This window comes from Bos javanicus, chromosome 6, assembly GCF_032452875.1.
Source record: "Bos javanicus breed banteng chromosome 6, ARS-OSU_banteng_1.0, whole genome shotgun sequence".
In the NCBI taxonomy this organism is placed as follows: Eukaryota; Metazoa; Chordata; class Mammalia; order Artiodactyla; family Bovidae; genus Bos; species Bos javanicus.
In genome coordinates this window covers 78,519,583-78,545,560 of record NC_083873.1, presented here as the reverse complement: position 1 = coordinate 78,545,560, position 25,978 = coordinate 78,519,583, and the positions used below count along the sequence as shown (strand labels likewise).

At 36.4% G+C, this 25,978-nt stretch overlaps 1 long non-coding RNA gene across 2 annotated transcripts in view; it reads right to left on the bottom strand.

The window, feature by feature from the left end:
- Positions 1–289: 289 nt before the first annotated feature.
- The window catches only part of LOC133250107 (uncharacterized), a 70,264-nt gene continuing 44,575 nt past the window's right edge, over positions 290–25,978 (bottom strand). For both annotated transcript variants that reach the window (XR_009737233.1, XR_009737234.1), the window contains 2 exons: positions 13,902–14,002; positions 290–905 (listed from right to left, as the gene is read on the bottom strand). This is a non-coding gene — a long non-coding RNA (uncharacterized LOC133250107). The remainder of the gene's footprint in view (positions 906–13,901; positions 14,003–25,978) is intronic.

The window sequence follows — 25,978 nt, the reverse complement described above, 5'->3', positions numbered from 1 at the left end:
CAAGGCTGTATAATGTCACCCTGCTTATTTAACTTATATGCAGAGTACATCATCAGAAATGCTGGACTGGAAGAAACACAAGCTGGAATCAAGATTGCCGGGAGAAATATCAATAACCTCAGATATGCAGATGATATCACCCTTATGGTAGAAACTGAAGAGGAACTTAAAAGCCTCTTGATGAAGGTGAAAGTGGAGAGTGAAAAAGTTGGCTTAAAGCTCAACATTCAGAAAACGAAGATCATGGCATCTGGTCCCATCACTTCATGGTAAATAGATGGGGAAACAGTGGAAACAGTGAGAGACTTTATTTTTCTGGGCTCCAAAATCACTGCAGATGGTGACTGCAGCCATGAAATTAAAAGACGCTTACTCCTTGGAAGGAAAGTTATGACCAACCTAGATAGCATATTCAAAAGCAGAGACATTACTTTGCCAACAAAGGTCTGTCTAGTCAAGGCTATGGTTTTTCCTGTGGTCATGTACGGATGTGAGAGTTGGACTGTGAAGAAAGCTGAGCACTGAAGAATTGATGCTTTTGAACTGTGGTGTTGGAGAAGACTCTTGAGAGTCCCTTGGACTGCAAGGAGATCCAACCAGTCCATTCTGAAGGAGATCAGCCCTGGGATTTCTTTGGAAGGAATGATGCTAAAGCTGAAACTCCAGTACTTTGGCCACCTCATGGGAAGAGTTGACTCATTGGAAAAGACTCTGATGCTGGGAGGGATTGGGGGCAGGAGGAGAAGGGGACTACAGAGGATTAGATGGCTGGATGGCATCACTGACTCGATGGATGTGAGTCTGAGTGAACTCTGGGAGTTGGTGATGGACAGGGAGGCCTGGCGTGCTGCGATTCATTGGGTCGCAAAGAGTTGGACACGGCTGAGCGACTGATCTGATCTGATCTGAAAATATAAATTGATAGGGTTAAAATGAAACATAGTAAGATAATTTAAGCAAATTTTCCATGTATAAAAATCCATTATATTTGAAGAAATAATAATATCTAATTTAATAAAATTTATTTAATATGTTAAATAAATGTCATTTATAGTTACTTTGAAAAGATTATTGTGAATTAATCTAGTTGTAAGAATTTAAAAGAATAAGACAACACTGCACAGAAATGCATAAATGCTATTGAGAAAAATTAAAGGAGCTCCTTAAACATTTAAGAATATACTATGTTCATGAATAAAATGATTCAATACCATAAAGAACTGATCTATAGGTTTGAGTCACTGCACATATAATGTAGGAGTGTTTTGTGTGTCTATCTGTGTGTTCAGAGTTGTTTGGTTTATTTTCAAGTTTAAATGGAAGTTAAATGAACCAAGAATAGCCAAGACAATACTGATGAAGCAAAAAACTGATGGAAAATTTAACCTAGTGGTTAAGTTTATTTTAAAGCTTCATGTGTGCTATCAGGTACTAGGAGAACCCAAATAAATTAGTGAAACACAACAGTTAATTTACATCCAATGTGGCATTTAAGTGAAGTGGGTGAAATCTTTAAAACAAATTGTATCAATGAAATATATATCCATTGATCCCTATCTCATACCGCACACACACACACACAATTGTATGTGAATTGTATATATAAATGTTAGAGGTAGAGCATTATGCTTCTAGAAAATCATTAAAAATAAGATAGTAAGTAGGTATACACAATTAACATATATGAGAGGAGTGGGAATTTATGGAAGAATTCATATAGAGTAAAATTTACCTTTTTAAGATGTACAGATTTAGAGTTTAACAAATTTTAAGCTTACTTTGCAAACAGAAATTTGTAAGGAAAATAATATTATAAACAGGATTATATCAAAATTTATGACATTCTGCATATCAAAATATATTAGAAAGTGAATAGTTAAGCCACAGAGTAGACAAAACTATTTGAAATTCATATTACAACAAATTATTTGAATACTAAATATATATGCTGCTGCTGCTGCCAAGTCACTTCAATCGTGTCCTACTCTGTGCGACCCCATCACCAGCAGCCCACCAGTCTCCTCTGTCCCTGGGATTCTCCAGGCAAGAATACTGAATTGGGTTGCCATTTCCTTCTCCAATGCATGAAAGTGAAAAGTAAAAGTGAAGTCGCTCAGTCGTGCCCGACTCTTATCAACGCCATGGACTGCAGCCCACCAGGCTCCTCCGTCCATGGGATTTTCTAGGCAAGAGTACTGGAGTGGATTGCCATTGCCTCCTCCAAATATATAGAGAAAACCCAAAAAAGTAAAAAAGAAAAACCCTATTAAAAATGAAGAAAATATATGAATAGACATTTCAAGTGAAAAAAAATTTTAAATGAAACTCAAATTAAAACATGTTACAATTCATGTGTATGCATGTTAAATCACTTCAGTAGTGCATGACTCTTTGCAATCCTACGGACTGTAGACCATCTCTCTGTCCATGGAATTCTCCAGTTAAGAATACTGGAGTAGGCTGCTGTGCCCTCCTGCAGGGGATCTTCCCAACCCAGGGACTGAACACATATCTCTTAAGTCTACCTGCAATGGCAGGCAGGTTCTTTACCATGAGAGCCACCTAGGAAGGGAAAGATTAATAATTAACATCATACTTTTGACCCAATCTATATTCATCAATGCAAAAATAGACTTACAAGTCAAGTGTTAGCAAGAATGTAAAGTAACCAGAACTCTCATTCATTGATGATTTAAGAATAAGGTGATAATAAAGCTTTGGAAAGCTGGTAATATATTATTGTTCCTGTTATTTAGTCACTTAAGTCATGTCTGACCCTTTGAGGCACCATGGACTGTAGCCTGGCAGGCTCCTCTGTCCCTGGGATTTCTCAGGCAATAATATTGGAGTGGGTTGCTATTTCCTTCTCCACAGGATCTCCTCAACTTAGAGATTAAACCCAGATCTCCTGCATTGGCAGGCAGATTCTTTACCACTGAGCCATTGAGGAAGTTTCCAGTAACATCTGTAGCTTAAAATATGCATGTTCTATGATCCAGAAGTTCCACTGCTAATATATGTGCCAAGAGAAATATATTCCAAATGGCATACCTAGAATGTACATAAAATTATTATCCATAAAAACCAAAAACTGTAAAAATACTTCCACAACACAAGGGGTAAGCAACCAAAAACTAATATGCTTATAGACAAATGCCTATTGTTATATAATACCAATAAGCAAACCATATTCTATGCCAAAGCCTTTGACTGTGTGGATCACAATAAACTGTGGACAATTCTGAAAGAGATGGGAATACCAGAACACCTGATCTGCCTATTGAGAAACCTGTATGCAGGTCAGGAGGCAACAGTTAGAACTGGACATGGAACAACAGACTGGTTCCAAATAGGAAAAGGACTATGTCAAGGCTGTATATTGTCACCCTGCTTATTTCACTTATATGCAGAGTACTTCGTGAGAAACGCTGGGCTGGAAGAAGCACAAGCTGGAATCAAGATTGCTGGGAGAAATATCAATAACCTCAGATATGCAGATGATACCACCCTTATGGCAGAAAGTGAAGAGGAACTAAAAAGCCTCTTGATGAAGGTGAAAGAGGAGAGTGAAAAAGTTGGCTTAAAACTCAACATTCAGAAAACCAAGATCATGGCATCTGGTCCCATCACCTCATGGTAAATAGATGGGGAAACAGTGGAAACAGTGTCAGACTTTATTTTTGGTGGCTTCAAAATCACTGCAGATGGTGATTGCAGCCATGAAATGAAAAGACGCATACTTCTTGGAAGAAAAGTTATGACCAACCTAGATAGCATATTCAAAAGTAGAGACATTACTTTGCCAACAAAGGTCTGTCTATTCAAGGCTATGGTTTTTCCTGTGGTCATGTATGGATGTGAGAGTTGGACCGTGAAGAAGGCTGAGCGCCGAAGAATTGATGCTTTTGAACTGTGGTGTTGGAGAAGACTCTTGAGAGTCCCTTGGACTGCAAGCAGATCCAACCAGTCCATTCTGAAGGAGATCAGCCCTGGGATTTCTTTGGAAGGAATGATGCTAAAGCTGAAACTCCAGTACTTTGGCCACCTCATGGGAAGAGTTGACTCATTGGAAAAGACCCTGATGCTGGGAGGGATTGGGGGCAAGAGGAGAAGGGGACGACAGAGGATGAGATGGCTGGATGGCATCACTGACTCGATGGATGTGAGTCTCAGTGAACTCCGGGAGTTGGTGATGGACAGGGAGGCCTGGCGTGCTGCGATTCATGGGGTCGCACAGAGTCGGACACAACTGAAGCGACTTGGCAGGCAGCAGCATGTATGGTAAACTGAGATAAAATATTTATTAAAATTGGTTGGTACTTTTAGTATGTCTATTTTTAATTATGATATAACCATATTAAATTAATAGCTATGAAGGAAATTTGATATTCATATATTATGTATTGGGTTTATTTCATAGCCCTGAATACTCCCTGGAACATGATTTCTGTAGTTTCCAAATTATGTGTACAGCATGAGAATATGATCACCAAATTGCCTTAATGAATCAAAAATTGCTAGCTAATAAGCCCTGTAAGCTAATAATGTAATGGCAAATTGTAGGAAATTCAGTGGGCACTAATCTGAGTGTCAATCTGGTCTTCTTTTTGGGCACTGCCTGCCTACCCACAGGTTTACTTCCTTGTATCATTGTTTCTTTTCTATAATTTGACTCTCCTGGCTGCAGGCTACTGAACAACACCTAAACTGGAATATTTTCATTCTATCTTTTGCAAGCTTGGAATTTAAGTTAAAAATAGCTTACCATGAACTGGCCTATTAAAAAAGAGGATATAAACCTAGAAGCCATTAATGCACCAATTTCCATTCTTTTGGACAAATAAGCAAAAAAATGCTGGCCTACAGAGAAAGGAAAACAGAACAAATATGCAGAAAGTGGAAAAATGAAAATTCAGGAATAGAGTGCTACTGGCTTTCCAGTACAAAACTGCAGTTTCTTGCTTCAGTTTCTTGCTGCAGTTCAATGTCATTTCTTCTTTGGATTACACAAACATTCCCCCTAGTCCTATAAAAAGTATATTTCTTTCACTCCTATTGTTTTTTTTTTTTTTAAATTTTATTTTATTTTTAAACTTTACAATATTGTATTGGTTTTGCCAAATATCAAATGAATCCACCACAGGTATACACGTGTTCCCCATCCTGAAACCCTCCTCCCTCCTCCCTCCCCATACCATCCCTCTGGGTCGTCCCATTGCACCAGCCCCAAGCATCCAGTATCGTGCATCGAACCTGGACTGGAGACTCATTTCATACATGATATTATACATGTTTCAATGCCAAACTTCATCTGCATGGTAATTTTATCTAGGACATTTTGTATTTGCATTGTATGTGCATGAGAATTAGTGGGAGAGGGAGCTATGTAAGTTTCCCCAAGGTGAAAATATTTATGACGGGATAAGATGTATTTTGGGGGCTTTCCTGGTGGCTCAGAGGTAAAGAATTTGTCTGCACTGCAGAAGACATGGATCTGATCCCTGGGTTGGGAAGATCCTCCGGAAAAGGAAATGGCAACCCACTCCAGTATTCTTGCTTGAGAAATCCCATAGACAGAGTTACTCAGCAGACTACAATCCATGGGGTCACAAAGAATCAGACACAATTGAACACAACACAACAACATAAACTTAAGATAATGTGTGTGTCACAGGAACTATTAACTGTGAATATAATGTTATCTATAAATATAACACACGGAGAAGGCAATGGCACCCCACTCCAGTACTCTTGCCTGGAAAATCCCATGGACGGAGGAGCCTGGTAGGCTGCAGTCCATGGGGTCACACAGAGCTGGACACGACTGAGCGACTTCACTTTCACTTTTCACTTTCATGCATTGGAGAAGGAAATGGCAACCCACTCCAGTGTTCTTGCTGGAGAAACCCAGGGACGGGGGAGCCTGGTGGGCTGCCGTCTATGGAGTCGCACAGAGTCAGACATGACTGAAGCAACTTAGCAGCATAAATATAACACAAGGGCTTCCTAGGTGGTTCAGTGGTAAAGAATCTGTCTGCCAATGCTGGAGATGCAGTTTCAATCCCTGCAATGGGATGTTCCCCTGGAGGAGGAAATACCAATGCACTCCAGTATTCTTGCCTTGAAAATCCCACGGACAAAGGAGCATGGCAGGCGACAGTCCATGGGGTTGCAAAGAGTCAGGTATGACTGAAACAACACAACAACAACATAGGATAATGTGCATATAACAGGAGCAATAGTATAGTAGAAACAATCAATTCTTTATATTTCTGTGCATTAAATAAGTATAAAGGTCAATTTTTCTAGAAATTAAAACAATAAAACCCTAAAAATTCTTGTGCATTGAGGGAAGGAATTAGGGAGGATGGGATGTGGGTGTATGTGTGCTTGTGTACAAATAAATTTGCTCCAGAAGATAAATGGATTTAAATTTCTTAAAAGAAATATATCATATATGAAACGAGTCGCCAGTCCAGGTTCGACGCATGATACTGGATGCTTGGGGCTGGTGCACTGGGACGACCCAGAGTGATGGTATGGGGAGGGAGGAGGGAAGAGGGTTCAGGATGGGGAACACATGTATACCTGTGACAGATTCATTTTGATATATGGCAAAACCAATACAATATTGTAAAGTTAAATAAAATAAAATTTTTAAAAAAAGAAACACAAAATGAGGGCATTTTATATTAAACAAAATTATCAGGTAAATTAAACAACCTTGGTTTTACTATAGTTTCTTGAAGAAAAATATGACCAACCAAGTAAGACTTAGATTGCCCTTTTAATTGTGATATTATAAATCTTTATTTTTGTCAGTTCCAAAATCACTGTGAACTGACTGCAGCCATAAAATTAAAAGATGCTTGCTTGTTGGAAGAAAAACAATGACAAACCTAGTGTTTTAAAAAGCAATGCGAGACAGCAAAAGAGACACAGATGTATAGAACAGTCTTTTGGACTCTGTGGGAGAGGGAGAGCGTGGGATGATTTGGGAGAATGGCATTGAAACATGTATAATATCATATATGAAACGAATCACCAGTCCAGGCTCGATGCATGATACTGGATGCTTGGAGCTGGTGCACTGAGATGACCCAGAGGGATGGTACGGGGAGGGTGGAGGGAGGAGGGTTCAGAATGGGGAACATGGGTATACCTGTGGCGGATTCATGTTGATGTATGGCAAGACCAATACAATATTGTAAAGTAATTAACCTCCAATTAAAATAAATACATTTGTATTCAATAAATAAATAAATAAATTAAAAGCAGAGATGTTACTTTGCCAACAAAGGTATGTTTAGTCAAAGTTATGTTTTTTTTCAGTAGTCAGGTACAGATGTGAGAGCTGGATAATAAAAAGGGCTGAGCACCTAAGAATTGATGCCTTTGAACTGTGGGGCTAAATAAGACTTGGAGAGTCCCTTGGACAGCAAGGAGATCAAACCAGTCAATCCTAAAGGAAATCAACTTTGAATATTCATTGAAAGGACTGATGCTTAAGCTTAAGCTCTAATACTTTGGCCTCCTGATGCAAAGAGATGACTCATTGGAAAAGACACTGGTGCTGGGAAAGACTGAAGGCAGGAGAAGGGGATGAGATAGGATGAGATGGCTGGATGGACATGACTCAATGGACATGAGTTTGAACAAACCGCAGGAGATGGGGAAGGACAGAGAAGCCTGGCGTACTGCAAACCGTGGGGTCACAAGAGTTTGACATGACTGAGTGACTAAACAGCAACAACATAAGCCACAGGGTAAACAACAAAAGCTAAATTTCAATGTTTTGCATCCCTTGGATAAATTGGGCTATCAACTAGTGGTTACTAATGGCTCGAATAGAAACATTTCCCCTGCTTTGCCATCTAATAATAGAGCTAAATTTTTATGTTCAACAATTGGATGCACAGGTTCTAAGTCAGTATTGTTTAAAAAAACACTGTATTTACAGTTAGATGGCAGAAGTATATTATTGCTGTCTGAATGTGAAACTTTGTGACAAAGGGGAACTATTAGGTTCTTTGAATGTCATTTTCATAACTTAAAAACTGAAGATAATGCTGCCTTTCCTGCAGAACTATTATAACAATTAGCTAAAATGCTAAATATAAAGTTCCTGACATAAAAAATATGCTTGTAGATAATCTTTTCTTTTCATATTTCCAGAGAAGCACTTGAAATCCTAATTATATTATCAACATTCATTCAACATTTTCAATATATATTGAATGCCTTCTCTGATTTAGGATGTAGGATTACAGTGGTGAACAAAATCTATTTTCTTGAAATGTGCATTATCTGAAGTAGATATGTAATTGAAGAGAGACTTGAAATAAAAGAATTTACAACAAATATTGTAAAATAACAAGCAGGACAAGGTCATAGAAAAATGAGTAGAATAAAATGATTTAGGATGGCCAGCCTTCCTGAGTAAATGGGTATATATGTATATATACATATATATAAATATATATATATATATATATGTGTGTGTGTGTGTGTGTGTGTATAAAGAGTGGTTTATTTAGGCCTTAAAGCAATGAAATCATTACAAAGGAAATTACAGATGTATGGCATTATCATAAAAATTAAATGTCTGCCTATGATAAAACTTTCTAAACAAAAGTAAAGGACAATATATATATTTTCAGGAGATATTTATACAGTGTCAGTGGCAGCAGGGTTCTTCTGAGTAAGGTATTTGCATCAGTTCAGTTCAGTTCAGTCGCTCAGTCGTGTCTGACTCTTTGCGATCCCATGAACTGCAGCACGCCAGGCCACCCTGTCCATCACCAACTCTCGGATTTTGCCCAAACTCATGTCCATTGAGTCAGTGATGCCATCCAACAATCTCATCCTCTGTCGACCCCTTCTCTTCCCGCCTTCAATCTTTCTCGATATCAGAGTCTTTTCAAATGAATCAGCTCTTCACATCAGGTGGTCAAAATTTTGGAGTTTCAGCTTCAACATCAGTCCTTCCAATGAACACCCAGGACTGATCTCCTTTAGGATGGACTGGTTGGATCTCCTTGCAGTCCAAGTGACTCTCAAGAGTCTTCTCCAACACCACAGTTCAAAAGCATCAATTCTTCGGGGCTCAGCTTTATTTATAGTCCAACTCTCACATCCATACATGACTACTGGAAAAACCATAGCTTTGACTAGATGGACCTTTGTTGACAAAGTAATGTCTCTGCTTTTTAATATGCTATCTAGGTTGATCATAACTTTCCTTCCAAGGAGTAAGCGTCTTTTAATTTCATGGTTGCAATTACCATCTGCAGTGATTTTGGAACCCAGAAATATAAAGTCAGCCACTGTTTCTACTGTTTCCCCATCTATTTGCCATGAACTTATAGCTTCCCTGGTGGCTCAGAGGTTAAAGCGTCTGCCTGCAATGTGGGAGACCTGGGTTCGATCCCTGGGTCAGGAAAATCCCCTGGAGAAGGAAATGGCAACCACTCCAGTATTCTTGCCTGGAGAATCCCATGAACAGAGGAGCTTGGTGGGCTACAATCCACGGGGTCACAAAGAGTCAGACACGAATGAGCAACTTCATTTTCACTTTCACGATGGGACCAGATGTCATGACCTTAGTTTTCTGAATGTTGAGCTTTAAGCCAACTATTTCACTCTCCTTTTTCACTTTCATCAAGAGGCTCTTGAGTTCTTCTTTGCTTTCTACCATATGGGTGGTGTCACCTGCATATCTGAGGTTATTGATATTTCTACGAGCAATTTTGATTCCCGCTTGTTCTTCATCCAGACCAGGGTTTCTCATGATGTACTGTGCATATAAGTTAAATAAGCAGGGTGACAATATACAGACTTGACGTACTCCTTTTCCTATTTGGAACCAGTCTGTCATTCCATGTCCAGTTCTAACTGTTGTTTCCTGACCTGCATATAGGTTTCTCAAGAGGCAGGTCAGGTGATCTGGTATGCCCATCTTTTTCAGAATTTTCCACAATTTGTTGTGATCCACACAGTCAAAGGCTTTGGAATAGTCAATAAAGCAGAAATAGATGTTTTTCTGGAACTCTCTTGTTGTTTCGATGATTCAGAGGATGTTGGTGAATCTCTGGTTCCTCTGCCTTTCTAAAACCAGCTTGAACATCTGGAAGTTCACAGTTCACTTATTGCTGAAGCCTGGCTTGGAGAATTTTGAGCATTACTTTACTAGAGTGTGAAAGTGAAAGTGAAGTCGCTCAGTCATGTCCGACTCTTTACGACTCCTTGGACTGTAGCCTACCAGGCTCCTCCATCCATGGGATTCTCCAGGCAAGAGTAATGGAGTGGGTTGCCATTTCCTTCTCCAAGGGATCTTCCCAACCCGGGGATCAAACCTGGGTCTCCCACATTGGAGGCAGATGCTTTAACCTCTGAACCACCAGGGAGATGAGTGTAATTGTGAGGTAGTTTGAGCATTCTTTGACATTGCCTTTCTTTGGGATTGGAATGAAAACTGACCTTTTCCAGTCCTATGGCCACTGATGAGTTTTCTATATTTGCTTCCATATTGAGTGCAGCACTTTCACAGCATCATCTTTCAGCATTTCAAATAGCTCTACTGGAATTCCATCACCTCCACTAGCTTTGTTCACAGTGATACTTCCTAAGGCCCACTTGACTTCACATTCCAGGATATCTGGCTGTAGGTGAGTGATCACACCATTGTGATTATCTGGGTCATGAAGATCTTTTTTGTATAATTCCTCTGTGTATTCTTGCCATCTCTTTGTAATATCTTCTGCTTCTGTTAGGTCAATACCATTTCTGTCCTTTATTTTGCCCATCTTTGCATGAAATGTTTCCTGGGTATCTCTAATTTTCTTGAAGAGATCTCTAGTCTTTCCCATTCTATTGTTTTCCTCTATTTCTTTGCATTGATATCCGAGGAAGGCTTTCTTATCTCTCCTTGCTATTCTTTGGAACTCTGCATTCAAATGGGAATATCTTTCCTTTTCTCCTTTGCTTTTCACTTCTCTTCTTTTCACAGCTATTTGTAAGGCCTCCTCAGACAGCCATTTTGCTTTTTTGCATTTCTTTTCCATGGGGATGGTCTTGATCCCTGTCTCCTGTACAGTGTCATGAACCTTCATCTATAGTTCATCAGGCACTCTGTCTATCAGATCTAGTCCCTTAAATCTATTTCTCACTTCCACTGTATAATCATAAGGGATTTGATTTAGGTCATACTTGAATGGTATAGTGGTTTCCCCTACTTTCTTAAGTTTCAGTCTGCATTTGCCAATAAGGAGTTCACGATCTGAGCCACAGTCAGCTCCCAGTCTTGTTTTTGCTGACTGTATAGAGCTTCTCCATCTTTAGCTGCAAAGAATATAATCAATCTGATTTCGGTGTTGACCATCTGATGATGTCCATGTGTAGAATCTTCTCTTGTGCTATTGGAAGAGGGTGTTTGCCATGACCAGTTCATTCTCTTGGCCAAACTCTTTTAGCCTTTGCCTTGTTTCATTCTGTACTCCAAGGCCAAATTTCCTGTTACTCATCTGAATCACTTCTAATGAGGTGGATGTAACTGGAGCCTATTATACAGAGTGAAGTAAGCCAGAAAGAAAAAGACCAGGTATTTCTTGAATTCCTACTTTTGCATTCCAGTCCCCTATAATGAAAATGACATTTTTTCTGGGTGTTAGTTCTAAAAGGTCTTGTAGGTCTTCGTAGAACCATTCAATTTCAGCTTCTTCAACATTACTAGTCAGGCCATAGACTTGAATTACCATGATATTGAATGGTGCATGAGAAAAATGCACTTGAAATTATCGGTTAAGGATGTAGAAAGAATAACATAAATCTTTGAGTGACTAAGAGAGTTGCTATGGCACAGAAAATAAGCCTTAGTAGCCAGGTAGCAGTCAAGAGGTTATACTAGAAAATCAGCTAGCTGATCTGATTCAATTCCAACATGTCATGGCTAATAAAGTTACTTTATATTTTTTGAGTAGATCTTTAGTAATTTTTAAATGAACAATTTTTACTTTTTTATATTTTATAAATTTATTTTACTAACCTTATTTATTCAGAAAGCTTGCTTTATATTTTGAAATAATCAATAATGCATTACTTTTATTTATCTTATTTTCTCAATGTTTATGTAAGACCCCTTTAAAAATGGTCTCTTCTTTAAAGAGTTCTGATCTGACAGTAGAAAAAATGTTTATGCTGAACAAAGGGAAAAAAGAGTTTTATATCCTTTGGAAAGGTATAGTGGGAATAGAAAAGTATAGAACTTCAAGAATGAAATGAAAACAAGATTTGCTTACATTATGGTTCTTTTCTGAAAGTAATTTCTTTGATGGCAGTTGGAATTTTTAGGGCATTACCTGAAAGGTGGTAATTCCCTTTACTATTTAGTATAGAAACTGTAAATTTTAAATCATTTATATTTTGCTTATGAATAATACCTTTTACCAAGATTAGAAGCTGGTCCTCACATTATACAGGGCATTTATAAGGAATGTTGATGAAAAAGTATTGAATAAAATCCAGGTATGGTGGTATGAAATTGATTCTGATGTTGAAAAGACTATAATTACATGCTAGGTTATTAAACATCATTTCAGTTTTTTAATTTAATTAAGAATTCATATTAATTTTGAATTATTATTAGAGTAAAGGCTGTGTTGCTTAAGGTAAGCTTCATCTCTAATAGATTGAATGTTTCCCATGTTCTTTCTCAAACTCCTATCTCTACAATCCCAAATCTTCAGTAGTTATTTGAAGAACTCAGGTTCCATAGTCAGACATTACTGTTTCTCACAAGGAGTCCTCATTGGGTTGAGTTTAAGAAATATGTGGATAGAATTTTTTTCCAAAACCTTACAGTTGCCTCTAGTCACCCTCAAGCAATAGCCAATCTGAAAGAATGGCATTAGATAATTAGGATTTCTAAAAGTGCATTTAAAAGCTTATCTACCAGATATGTGAGATTTTTTTCTCTGCAAACTTTTGCCCCATGTTCAAATACAGGGTAAATATAAGGGCTAAGAGAATTCCATTTGGAACTCTATAGACCTGGGTTTGAGTTCCAGCTCTATCATTTAATAGCATTAGTTAGCCATATTACTCAAACTTTTAAATCACAATTTTCTACATCTACATCATAGATAAAACAATTGCCCTAGTTGGAATGTCATCATTAAGTTCAGAGTAAATATTTAATGGATATGTCTAGTGGATTTGTAGCTATTATTGTAGTGACAATAATAGTAGGAGTAGTAATAGTATTTTATTACATTGAAAATTCATCTCTAGCATATTTGAATTAGGACCTATTGGACTAACAGTAGCACATTCAAGGCCCTGCTTTGTACCACCATTATTACAAGAAGAAAGTAAAATATAGAAACTTGATTTGTAGATGAAGTTCATTAAAGTTCTACAAAACCACAGACATGGGTTTACTAAGAACCCATTATTTAAAATAAAAAGTACAGTGAAACCTATCTAATGAACTAAATATGACTACTTGAAATAGTGACAGTAGATAAAATTTATGTTTAAGTCATTAAAACTTTTCTCTACCCTATGGTCATAAGTTTCTAATTGAAAACCAGTGAGAATAAAAGGGGAAAATTGCTCAAAAAGGAGGAAAATTAATTTAAAACTGTGTAAACTCATCAAAATAAACTATAGTTAACACTGAGATAGAGAAATGGCTACAAAATCAGTCAAAAAGACAGCCAAATCATAAAGGTTAGGATCAAAACAGTTTTTTTTTTTTTTAAATTGTACTTATCTCTTTTAAATTCGCATACAAGCCACAAGGTATGCTAGAAAATTAAAAAGTGATCATTGTTGTTAAATGGTCTGTAAATAGTAACTAGATAAGTATCATTATCTTAATCAAAACCATTCATTAAACCTACCTGTAAATTGGCTGGTGGTTCAGTGTTGAACACTGGGAACAAGGCCAGTTAAAATTCAGTGATCTTTATCCTGGGTGGTGGGGGAAGGTGAGAGAAGAAAACTATATTTGACATAAAAGACAAACGAAGTAGCATTAATCAAATACACAATAATAAAAGTATATATATTAGGTTTACAATGGAAAGAAATAAGGGAGTCCTTGTTTCTAAACGACTCTACATGAAAACTATCTCATTCCTTTGAACAGAGAGATTCATCAGTGCACTAACATCACAAGAAGACTGACTGACTTAATCCTAATTTTAAAGGTCACAGTAATTACATATATTGTGGCACATTTAACAGATATCATCTGGATATATTTGCAAAAGACAAAGGGTGTAGCCAATGTAGGGTACACTCAGCAACCCACAAATCTCAAAATCATCACCTTCAGAATTATCGTGATAGAAAAATCTCTCTACATGCATTTTTCCATAATGAGTTTTCATGTAAGTAGTTGCCAGCGTTTTACCATATTATAGCTAATGTGTGACATAATCAGGATATTGTAGCATGTGTGTTTGTGTGTGCACGCACCTGCCTGTATTGCAGTAGAGAGGGATACCATCAGTGTATTCAAGAAGCAGGAGATAACTATAGAGAGCATTCAGAATTCCTCACCCTGAACTTAAAATATGGCTCTAAGTAAAAAAAACTGCGTATCATTAAAAAGCTTCCCTAGTGGCTCAGATGGTAAAGAATCTGCCTGTAATTCAAGAGATCTGGGTTCAATCCCAGGGTCAGGAGGATACACTGGAGAAGGAAATGGCAACCCACTCCAGTATTCTTGCCTCAAGAATTCCAGGGATTGAGAGCCTGGTAGGCTACAGTCCATGGAGTCTCAAACAGTTGGACAAGATTGAGAGGCTAACACTTTCACTTTATTTTCACAAGAATTACTAAAAAAAAAAAATATTTTTGAAATCATGATTTTTTAAAGAATAGTCTAATTAGATTTGGAGAATACTTACTTCATTTCATTTGTACAAGCCTTGTTGTGCACTGCAAACCTACAGAAAATGTGCAGATGTTTTATAAATGGACACACTTGAAAAATGTTTCTTTTATCCTCAGGTAAAGGAAAGATAACATCAGCCAATCAAAAGAAGAAGCAAGAGCGATTCAAGGGGAGACTTTTTTCATTGCTAATTTCCAGAGGGAATTAACCAATTTTCTGTATTATGATAGAATCAGCATATTGAGGATTGGACCTATAGATAATGTCAAAGCAGAAGAGGTGCTTTCAGCTTTGTGTGCCTGCTGAATCTTAACTATGAATGGCTGCTGTGCTTCTGTTTGCTCCACGATTACTGGTCAGGTTTCATCAGATTGGAGCCTGCTGTTTAAGCTGTATTTAGGACACGACCCTAGCAGCTGGCTCCACTGAATGAGCCGCTTCAAGGTAGTTATTACTGTGCACGTAATAACTAAAGAATTTGGAGGAGCTAAGGAAAGCACTAATCCTTGTGTACTCTATTGAATATTTTGGTAGATTAGTAGATTTGAAATCCAACTAAGCAAAGCGCATATGAAAAATAAAAGTATGGTAATTTACACTACAAATAGCTTTAATATTACCATCCAGATGACAGAAAATGCCATATGACTTTGTCAGAGTAAGGAGAATGTATTTTTTAAATGCCCATAACTTAAAAAGATTTTGAGAGTTTTTACAATAAATTTACAAAAGCATTGTTTAAATGATTGGTGTTTGAATAATATCTTGAAAAATGAAAAATGTCAAAATACATTTACTTTTATATCCAAAATCTATAAGGATGAAGATTATATCTTATTTAGTCGTATACCCCATAGGATATATCATATTGCAATCATCCATGAATGTTTCTTGAATTAAAAGTTATCTACCAACATTTGAAAATGTAAGAATGAGAGCTTTGGAGAAGTCTATAGAAATTTCAAAGCTACCAAAAAATGTACATTGTAATATGAAAAATCCTAAATGTCCAGGAGAACTAAATCTTCTATTATCCCTGCATAGGACTGAAAACAAAAATAAGGTTAATGATAAATATATTTCAGTTTTATAAAGATCAAGAAAGGAAAGTATTAAGTATATTTTTAATAGGTTTTTTATTATCTGACTCCAGAAAAGATAAGATGTAAAAAGAGCTGTATCATTTTTCACAGGTAAACAGTTTGGATGTGGTCAATATAGTCTTTTACCTAAATTTGTCTGCGTGTGTGCTATGTTGTTTCAGTCGTATCCAACTTTGTGTGACCCTGTGGACTGTAGCCCATCAGTGTCCTCTGTCCAGGGGATTCTCTAGACAAGAATACTGGAGTGGTAGCCATGTCTTCCTCCCGGGGATCTTCCCGACCCAAGGATCAAACTTCTGTCTCTTGGTGTCTCCTGAATTGGCACGCAAGTTCTTTACCACTAATACTACCTGGGAAACCTTGACCTAAATATAATGGTTATGAAATACTTCAGTAACAGTTACCATTATCAGAGTTACCAGATCATTTGGAGTTAAGAAATGACATACACTGAAAATGATTGCTAAGTGTTTCTCTTTTTTTTAATTTATTTATTTTAATTAGAGGCTAATTACTTTACAATATTGCATTGGTTTTGCCATACGTCAACATGAATCCGCCACGGGTGTACACGTGTTTCTATGCAGTTTGCTAAATAAGTTTCTTTTAGGGCAACAATCTAGGGTTGCTTGAACACTAAAATATTCATTGAAACCTCCGGGAAAAATTGTAGCATTAGAAATCCCTGAACTCTAGGACCTGACCAAAATACATAATGAAAAATTAAAATGTTGGGCATGAGGGCATCCCTCTGAATGTGAGATAAAGTGTCAACTATATTTTATAACATTATGAAACATTACAATGTAGTATTGTTTTCACTGTTTAAAAAAAAGCACATACAATTAAAATATTTTTTCTTCTTGCTTCTTTCCTAAGGCATAAGTAAAATTTCCCCTCATCTCCTTCATTCTTTCTGAATGACATTCTCCAGCTAAATTATATTGAATCAAAGAAGATTGTTTAGATGGCTCTCTGATGGTAGGGTCAATTTCTTGATTCACAAGCATCTCTGTGACTTTCTTCTCATCTCCCTGAAGTCTATTATGCCAGCAGAGTCACACTGGGTGGGGTTCTGTAACCTCCCTCTAGGGAACTACCATGACACAAACATTTATCTCCCCAGGACATCTGGGGATAATCTTTCAGGTTGTATAAAGTTAACCTCTCTTTTTGCTTTACCTGGAAGGTTCAAAAATGAACATTTTATACAGTTATATAAATAAATGTTTTGAGTTAGGACTTCTCTCTATTGACCTGCCTCTATTCAACAGAGGCTTAATGGATTCATTTTGCTTTCACTCAATTCTTTCCTATTCATTCCAAATGTTTAATGCAATTGTAGGCCCTTATATTGCAATTACTCAATAAGAAAATACTTTTAAATGGGAGCTTATGAAAACATTTTATAGCATTTCAATTGGAGCCAAAAAATAACTGCAGGTACAATTATTATAAGAAAAAAACAACTACTCAGTAAATAGAAAAGCTACTCTAAAATATTTCTCCTCATGCAGGATGCTAGATCTGAAATATGTAGACTTAAAAAAAACTACATTTTGTCCACTATATTAAGTTTGATATGAAGAGTTTGACTGGCAGATGACAATGAATTCAAAGTCATTTATTCTGCAGTTACCAGCAATTATATATTAACATATTTATATACACTAAAGTACTTTGATTTCCCTAGAAATGTATTAGGGTGATTTTAAAGGCATTTTTTTTAAAGAAAAATCATTCTAAAACATTTACATCTTATAAATTAGATGGCACTAAAAGCAAAGAACCTGCCTGCCGCTTCCAGAGACATGAGAGACCTGGGTTTGATCCCTGGGTCAGGAAGATCCCCTGGAAGAGGGCATGGAAACCCACTCTCTTGCCTGGAAAATCCCCCTGGACAGAGGAACCTGGTGGATTACAGTCCATGGGGTCACAAAAAGTCAGACATGACTGAGTGACTAAGCACAGCACAGTACAGCATACTGAGTGTACACTGAAACCAATAATGAACATGAACTTGGGCAAACTCTGGGAGATAGTGAGGGGCAGGGAGGCCTGGTGTGCTTCAGTCCATGGCGTCACAGAGTTGGACACAACTGGGCACAGAACAATAACAACAACAACATATTGAAACCACATTAGAGTAACTTATCCTTAACAATGCATTTAAAAGTCAATTAAAAAAAAGTGGAGCAATGCTAGTTGTTCACTTAATAAGATCAAATTTGTAAGGAGAACATATAAGAGCATATAAGAGCATAGTTTTTAGTTTGTATTCTATATGCTAACTATGTAAGTTAGCTAGTAACTCTATGTCATAGAAGATCGTTAATACAATTTAAAATAATTTGAACGAAGCTCAAAGTAATATATTTCATTTTTTAATGTAAATTTATTTATTTTAATTGGAGGTTAATTACTTTACAATATTTTATTGGTTTTGCCAAAGAAATATATTTTAAATCTGAGATTTACTTTTTTAAAAAATCAGTACTGAAGGGTGAATCAGCAAGGACAAAACTTACTTGGAACATTATAGTAGTCAGAGGCTACAAATAGCTATATGTTATTTATCTGTTTAGTGCAAATAACTGTTTTCTGTCATTTAATTATCTCTAATCCGGAAGTAAAAACACAATAATTTGAAGAAGGAAAATTTAACATAAAGAATTATTAATTATAGCAGGAGACTGGAGTAACAAGGGATTGGCTAGTAAGACATAAAGAAAATTCAGAATAAGATAGGAGGCACAGATATAATTAATAATTTAATAGCAAACATAATATCACATAATATGGTAGGAATAAACATTTCTCCTTTTCTCCCTCCAGAATTAATGTACTGAAACCGTGAACTCTAGTGTGATGGTATTAGGAGGTAGGGCCTTTGGGAGGTAATAAGCGTTAGATGAGGCCACAGGAGTGAAGCCCGCTTGAATAAATTTTTGCCCTTATGAGAGTCATGAGAGAGCTTGCTTCTCCTCTCTGCTCTCTGCCATGTGAGGACACAAAGAGAACTTAGCAGTCTGGAACCTAGGAGAAGGGCTTTTCTAGAACTTGACCTTGCTGGCACCCTGATCTCAGACCTCCAGTTTCCAGAACTTCCATTCTATAATAAATAAATTTCTATTGTTTAGGGCACCTAGTCTATGATATTCTACTATTGTTACCCAAAGTAAGACAGTCATTACTCCTGTGGGCAAGAGAGAACACCCAAGGAAGTGTTCCCTCCTTAATTACCCCTCCTCCTCCAGCCCAAGGTTGAGACCCAGACCTCCCTGGAAAAGGCATAACCATGACTTATTTTTAATGGCAAAGCACTTGCTCTGGTGATGTGTAGGAGCAACTAGCTGGAAAACCTTGCTCTGGAACTTTCTGGAAACTTGCCCTCTTGGGTGCCAGGAGAAGCCTCCCTCTGGGAGGTGCTGTTCCTTAGAATTTGTTATGAACCAAACCAAAGGATTGCCAGGGGAAGCTGCTTGCTGCTGAGTGCTGCTGGCTGCCTTGAACTGCAGAGTCAGGAGCTACAGCAGCTACAAGGTAACAGGAATACAACAAAAACTAGGAAGAGAAAACCCTTCCTCCTTCTGCACCTCTACCAGCAAAGCTTTATGTTAGTTCAGCTGACAAAGAAATTATGCCACTGAGAGGCAATAAACTGATCAATTGATCCTTATCACAGTTATTTATCTTATCAACAAGTATGTCTCTTACCACCTCATCTCTTCTAACTAGATTTGTAACACTGATTCTACTAGCTTTGTTTCTCTTTCTTTACAGAATATAAAAAGTATCCACTACCTCAAGATATTAAAAATTATATATTTTGATAATAGTAAGTATTTTATATCACTATATGGATTTAAAGTATCTTTTTCTTAACATATAAAACAGTCAAAAGATGGAAAAAACTGTTAACAACATTACATAGAAGACAAATCTAAAGCAATCAACCCAGTCCACTTCTACACTCTTCTCAAAACAAGCTCCTATGTTAGAATACTGCATAAAAACATGTTTTGACTTCCTTCTTTTTACAGAATTAAATTTAAATTCAATTGGCCACATATTCACATTCTGAACCCAATTTAATTTTCATCCTTTATTTCTTTTAATGTATCACACTCAACATTCACTCTGAAGACACAACATAGCTTTCTCTTTCCTCATAAGTCATGTTCCTTTTTGGCCGATATATTACTCAGTATAGTGTATTTCTTCTCCTGGCTCAGAAAGCCAAAGTCAATAAGTGGAGTAATTATGTATACTTGGTGGAAATGGAAGAATCATATTACTTAATTACTTTTAAATATAGTAAGTTAATACATATAATGTGTTCAGAACATTGCCTGCTGCTGCTGCTGCTAAGTCACTTCAGTCGTGTCCAACTCTGTGCGACCCCATAGATGGCAGCCCACCAGGCCCCGCCGTCCCTGGGATAGCACATTCTAAATGCTCTGTAAATGTTAGCTGTTTTGTATTTTTTGTTAATTTCAGTTTATTCTCACCTTCAACATTGGTGAAATAGCTCTATTAGAACTACTACACATTCAGATTTCCCAACTTCTGGTGTGAACAGAAATCTAAGAAAATACTGCACAGTATACCTGACTAAATGGTAGGAAAAAATCAAGTGGATTACATGGTAACTCCCACATCCAATTTCCCATGGCCAGAATTTCTTCCTAATCTTTGCCATTGCTGTTGCCTTTCCATCATCATCATTGTCATATATAAAAGTACAACAGAATGAGTCATTGTGGTCAAGTAACATAATCATAAATGGGCCAAGAGCAAAACCCTGGACCTATGGAGAGTAAATGAGCGGAGTGAAGTGTGTAAGCAGACAAGGCCTTTTGGGGAGAAATCACATATTATTAAAAGGAGGATGAATGAATGCTGAAGAAAATCCGAAAGATGCCTACTCCATACATCCATTAAATTTTATTTTTTTTAAAATAATTCCAAAGTAACAGAAAGCCAGATATACATCAGAAATGCAGTTGCATTGATAATTACTTCCAATTCTGCTATTTTAGAGGCAAATATATCAATGGTCCAGAGAATGTCAAACCTGGGAAACATCAGAGCCTGGAGTAGAAACAGCTATTTTAATCAGGTGAGTGTTCTTACAAAGATGTATGCTTTGGAATGTGCTCTAACATAAGCCAAGAAATATAACTAAATTAGAAACATCAGCAAGGAAAACTAATAATTTGCGAACTGCTGTATATGAGATAGCAAAGTAGGAGTATTCTGCTGAATACTGTATCGACCCTTCAGATCTAACCAAAACTCACAAAAATTCCTAAGAATGCATTTCTTTAACTTTTCTTCAAAACCATTATTTGATATTTGCTCTTGGCTTCATGTTTCCCATTAGCGGAGTTATTATTCTAGTGTTGTGCAGATTTAGCATATCTGTCTGTGCTGTGCATTTCAGCACTTCTAAGGAATGCTGATGTTCCTTGCTTCCTAATAGCATCCTCTTTTTGATATTGATCATGTTATATAAGCTGTATGGAACTGAGTAAGCAACTAAAAATTGAGTATTACAAACTCAAATTCTCAGAGATAACCTCCATCAATTTTGTGTTATTCTGTAATACAGAAGGTGCAATATTTATCTCAGGACAGAAGATCTGAGTTCAAATCCCAGCTGGAACCTACAAGCTGTGTGTCCTGTAGCAATTTGCTACTACCTTGGATCTCAGATTCCACATCTTTAAAATAGATATAATATTGATATTCAACCTACAGTGTTATTTTTATGATTAAATTAAATAAAAATATATAAGGCACTTAACACTGCCTTGCTCACAGGAATCACACAATTAATTCCATGATTGTTGCTACTGTGGCTATTCATGGAGTTCCAGATTCTGGAGGAAAAACTAATTTTTTCCTAAACTAATTTCACTATGAACAGTAAATGAACTGAAAATGAACTGCTGAACTGTTGGGCGGAGGAGGGGGCGGGGAGCTTAAACAGAAACAGGGACACCAAACCTTTATAGCAAAGATAGAAAAGTCAGCATCCAAATGAGCCAAATATTAAAACCTGGAAGGTTTGTGACTGCATTTATTGTAAGGAAGGTCTCAAATATAGATTAATTACAGTAGCTAGCTACATTACTTTGGGCAATTCTTGTCCTCTAAAGTTCAGTTTCTTCCTTTTAAAAATGACATTTGTGGCTTACATTCACTGAAGAATATTTTTTGCCAGGCATTGTTTAAACATTCAAAACAATCAATCTTAAGATTTAAGTTTAATTATTATTTCCCTTTCAGAGAAGAGGAAATAAATTCCAGAGAAATGACATCAATTGCCCAAGATCATCCCAAATTTACTGGTGGAGCAGAACCATGCAGTTTGGCTCCAGAGTTTCAGCTCTTAGTTACTCGGCAATTCAGCTTCTACTACACAATTGCAGAAACTGTGTGTAAGGTCTGTCTAAAGATGAAGTGAGGTATGTATGTGAAACAATAAGCACAAATTCTGTCACACAGACAAACTGCAATAAGTTTTAGCTGTTACCATTAATATAATACTATTGTAATGAAGAGTCTGCTAAAATCTGAAACAATAAAATCTTTATTATGCAGAGATCACTTAAATGTACAGTTGACCCTTGAACAAAATGGATGTGAACTGCATAGGTCACTTGATAAGTGGATTTTTTTCAATAAATACTACTAGAGTATGACACAATCTGCAGTTGGTTGAATCCACAGATGTGTGAACTATGGATCCAGAGGGCTGACTGCAAAATTATACTTGAATTTTCAACTGTGGGGAGGATTGGTTCCCCTAACTCCCATATTGTTCAAGGTTTACTGTATTTTACCCTATATAAAGGAAAAAAAAAAAAAGATTGAAAGTTCAATTCCATGATTCAAAGAAGAAATTGTATGCTTATTTGTGTGAACAGCTCAAGAAACCACATTTTCTATGCTTTCATATCTATTATTGTATTTTAAATGGTTATGAAGTTTTCCATCACATATAGTTATCTCTCCATTTTTCGTCAAATTTGTTTTCTGTTACAAGAATAATAAAATAATATATATTTTAAAATGTAATATCACTCAAGCTTTGGGGGCCATTTTCTTTATGTAACCTAAATTAATGATAATTAGCACAAATTTGTAGACTTATAAATCATATTCAACCTTTTTGAGCTTTTTTCTAAATTCTATAAACTAGATGACATGATAACTGACCACCCTAAGTAAAAAATGTTATAATGAATTATGGAAAAAGAAAGGTCTTGAAGACTATAAAACTCTTTTAAAAAGTAGAGTAGTTTATTTCTCTTCATTTTTAGCAAGATAACTCCAAAAGATCTATTCCAAAAAGGAATGTTAGCCAAGGTTTGTAATCTAAGATTTTGTATTTCAACTGAATGTTTCCATTATCCTAATCTGTTAAATATATCCACAGCCAAATCCATCATTTCCTTCTCATTACACCAGCAGCTTCTTTTAATGGGTAGAAAATTGTAGTATTACACGAAACAATACAACTTCTAGGTCATAGTGGATTCATGGAAACCAGAGTCATGATATTCTAATTTAATATACTTCTAGATAATTGAAGGGGAGTAGAAAATGTTAAAGACAGTATAGCATGGTGTTTAAGGTATTCTGTATCTGCACTATTGGGTGTGATTCTATGTTCTGCCACTTCCTGCTTTATGACCTTAGGAAGTTACCTAACCTCAGGGGATTTTTTGTTTGTTTGTTTGATCTTACTCACTTGAACCCTATATATTTCAAATGGCTACTCTGGAGACTAAATATATTAATTTATGTAAAGTGCTTAAAAGAATCTGACATATACTGCACATAAAATAAGTGTGAGAAATTATTATATACTGCCTGTAGTTTGAACATGTTAATTCATCTTCCCTTCTTCCTTTCAAGTTCTGATCAAGTGACAACAGACTCAAGAATTCAAATGGGAATTAACATAAATATCAATTCTCACTTGTAGAGCTAGATTACAGAATATGATGGTATCTTCTATCCCATTTGGGATTGAAACGTCTAGACCCACACAAGCCTGTCTTATTCAGGTAGAAAGGATAGAGAAGCATAACACACTTCCTCAGGACCCACTTCATCCACTTGGAGGTTTGGGCCAGAGGATATGAATCAGAGGAGGTGGGAGAGCACAAGAATGAGAATGCTATGATAGCAACTGATACATTGAAAAGGGGAACCAACAGATATGAAATTCAGAAATCAGGTAAGTCTTTCAGTATCAAAAAGGAGAGGTGAGTAAGGTGACAGAAGATGGCTTATAAACATTTAGAAGACTACCCCTTCCTTAAGAAAAGAAGCTGAGCTCTTTTCTCTTTTATGAAAAACAAAAATGTGGTGAGGGAATAAGTATTTTCTGACTGGAAATTACATAAGTGTTGGAACTTCAGTTGCTTAGGAACACTTTAAGCAAGTATTTGTTCTTTTAACAGACTGATTAAGACTATATTATATGCCAGGTATTTGTGCAAGCACAGAGTGAAAAAAAAATAGCCAAAATTAATAGTCAGATTAAATGATATATGGATTATAGGTCTCATTAAGCAAATGAGTAGAGGTCCTTGATTAGAATCTGTATAGAACATTGTGTACTCCACAATGAATATGTAATGATATGTCCTCCCAATATGTCATACTGTCCAACACAAATTATTTGTAATATGCCAGAATATATTCTTAAGCATTCCACAATTGTTTGGTCTAGTGCTAAGGAAGGTGGACTAGATAAATGACTCTCAATTTTTTTCTTAGCCCAGATAAGCAGGATAATCTCTTATTTAAAACCTGTAAACTAATAACAGATTCTCTGTTTGGTTTTGCCATTAACCACCTTCAGCTTCCCCGGAGGACTGATGAAGAAATTTCACCTCTAAAGGACGTATCTGAAAACCACTGAACTCATGAGCAACAAGGATTTTTTTTCCAGTTTATTAAAGTGTTAATTCTAAGAAACTCTATTTTTATCATATGTATGTATATATTCAGAAAGCTAAAATGAAAAAATGCTGCTAGGAGAATTGAAGCCTCTGGAGGCTCAGACAGTGAAGAATCTGCCTCCAATCCAGGAGACCTGGGTTTGATCCCTGCTTCGAGAAGATCCCCTTGGGGAGGAAATGGCTACACAGTCCAATATTCTTGCCTGGAGAATCCCATTGACAGAAGAATCTGGTGGAGTACAGTCCACAGGGTTGCAAAGAGTTATATATGACTGAATGACTAACACTTCTCTCAAAACATTTTCTTTAAATGTAAGCAAAAAATAGGAAAAAAAAAACTACTTGTTTCTATGAATGTCTTAGTAAACACATGATTTTTCTGAATCACAATCAAAGTTATTAATTATAAGGATAGCTCCATATAAGTAAATTAAAATAGTGTTTTTGCTCTAAGCTTCTCTAAAAATGTTGTTTTTGCCTAAGTGTAAATTATATTAACAAAACATTCGTATAAGGTAATGTTTAGCAGATTTTCCTTCTTATAGGGTTTTCATTTGTCAAGTTCTCTGAATACAAGCTATTGCAATCACTCTCTACTTCTATGTATTTCTAAGTATTTATAACAAAACATGCATATATATAGATACACATATTAAAATATGTTCTGTCAAGTATTCCTTTGCCCTCAAATGTAATATAGTAACATATATCAGTCCAGTAGCTTGTAATGATAGCTCTAGCTGTTTTCTTTTTTTCTGTACCTCTGTTCTTCCTGCTTCTTTAAACTACAGACTATTGAGAAGAAGTGAAATAATCAGAATACCCACTTTATATTAGCACTCATAGTACACTGTGAAGTTGAAGGAAGAAATTGGCAAAGGACAAGGGCTTGACAGGGTTTTTTCTGTTCTTTGCTACTTTTCTTGGGCACATGCAGATGTCTGTTTAAGAATGGGCACAGTGTTCAGCCTAGGTTTGCCAACAATGTA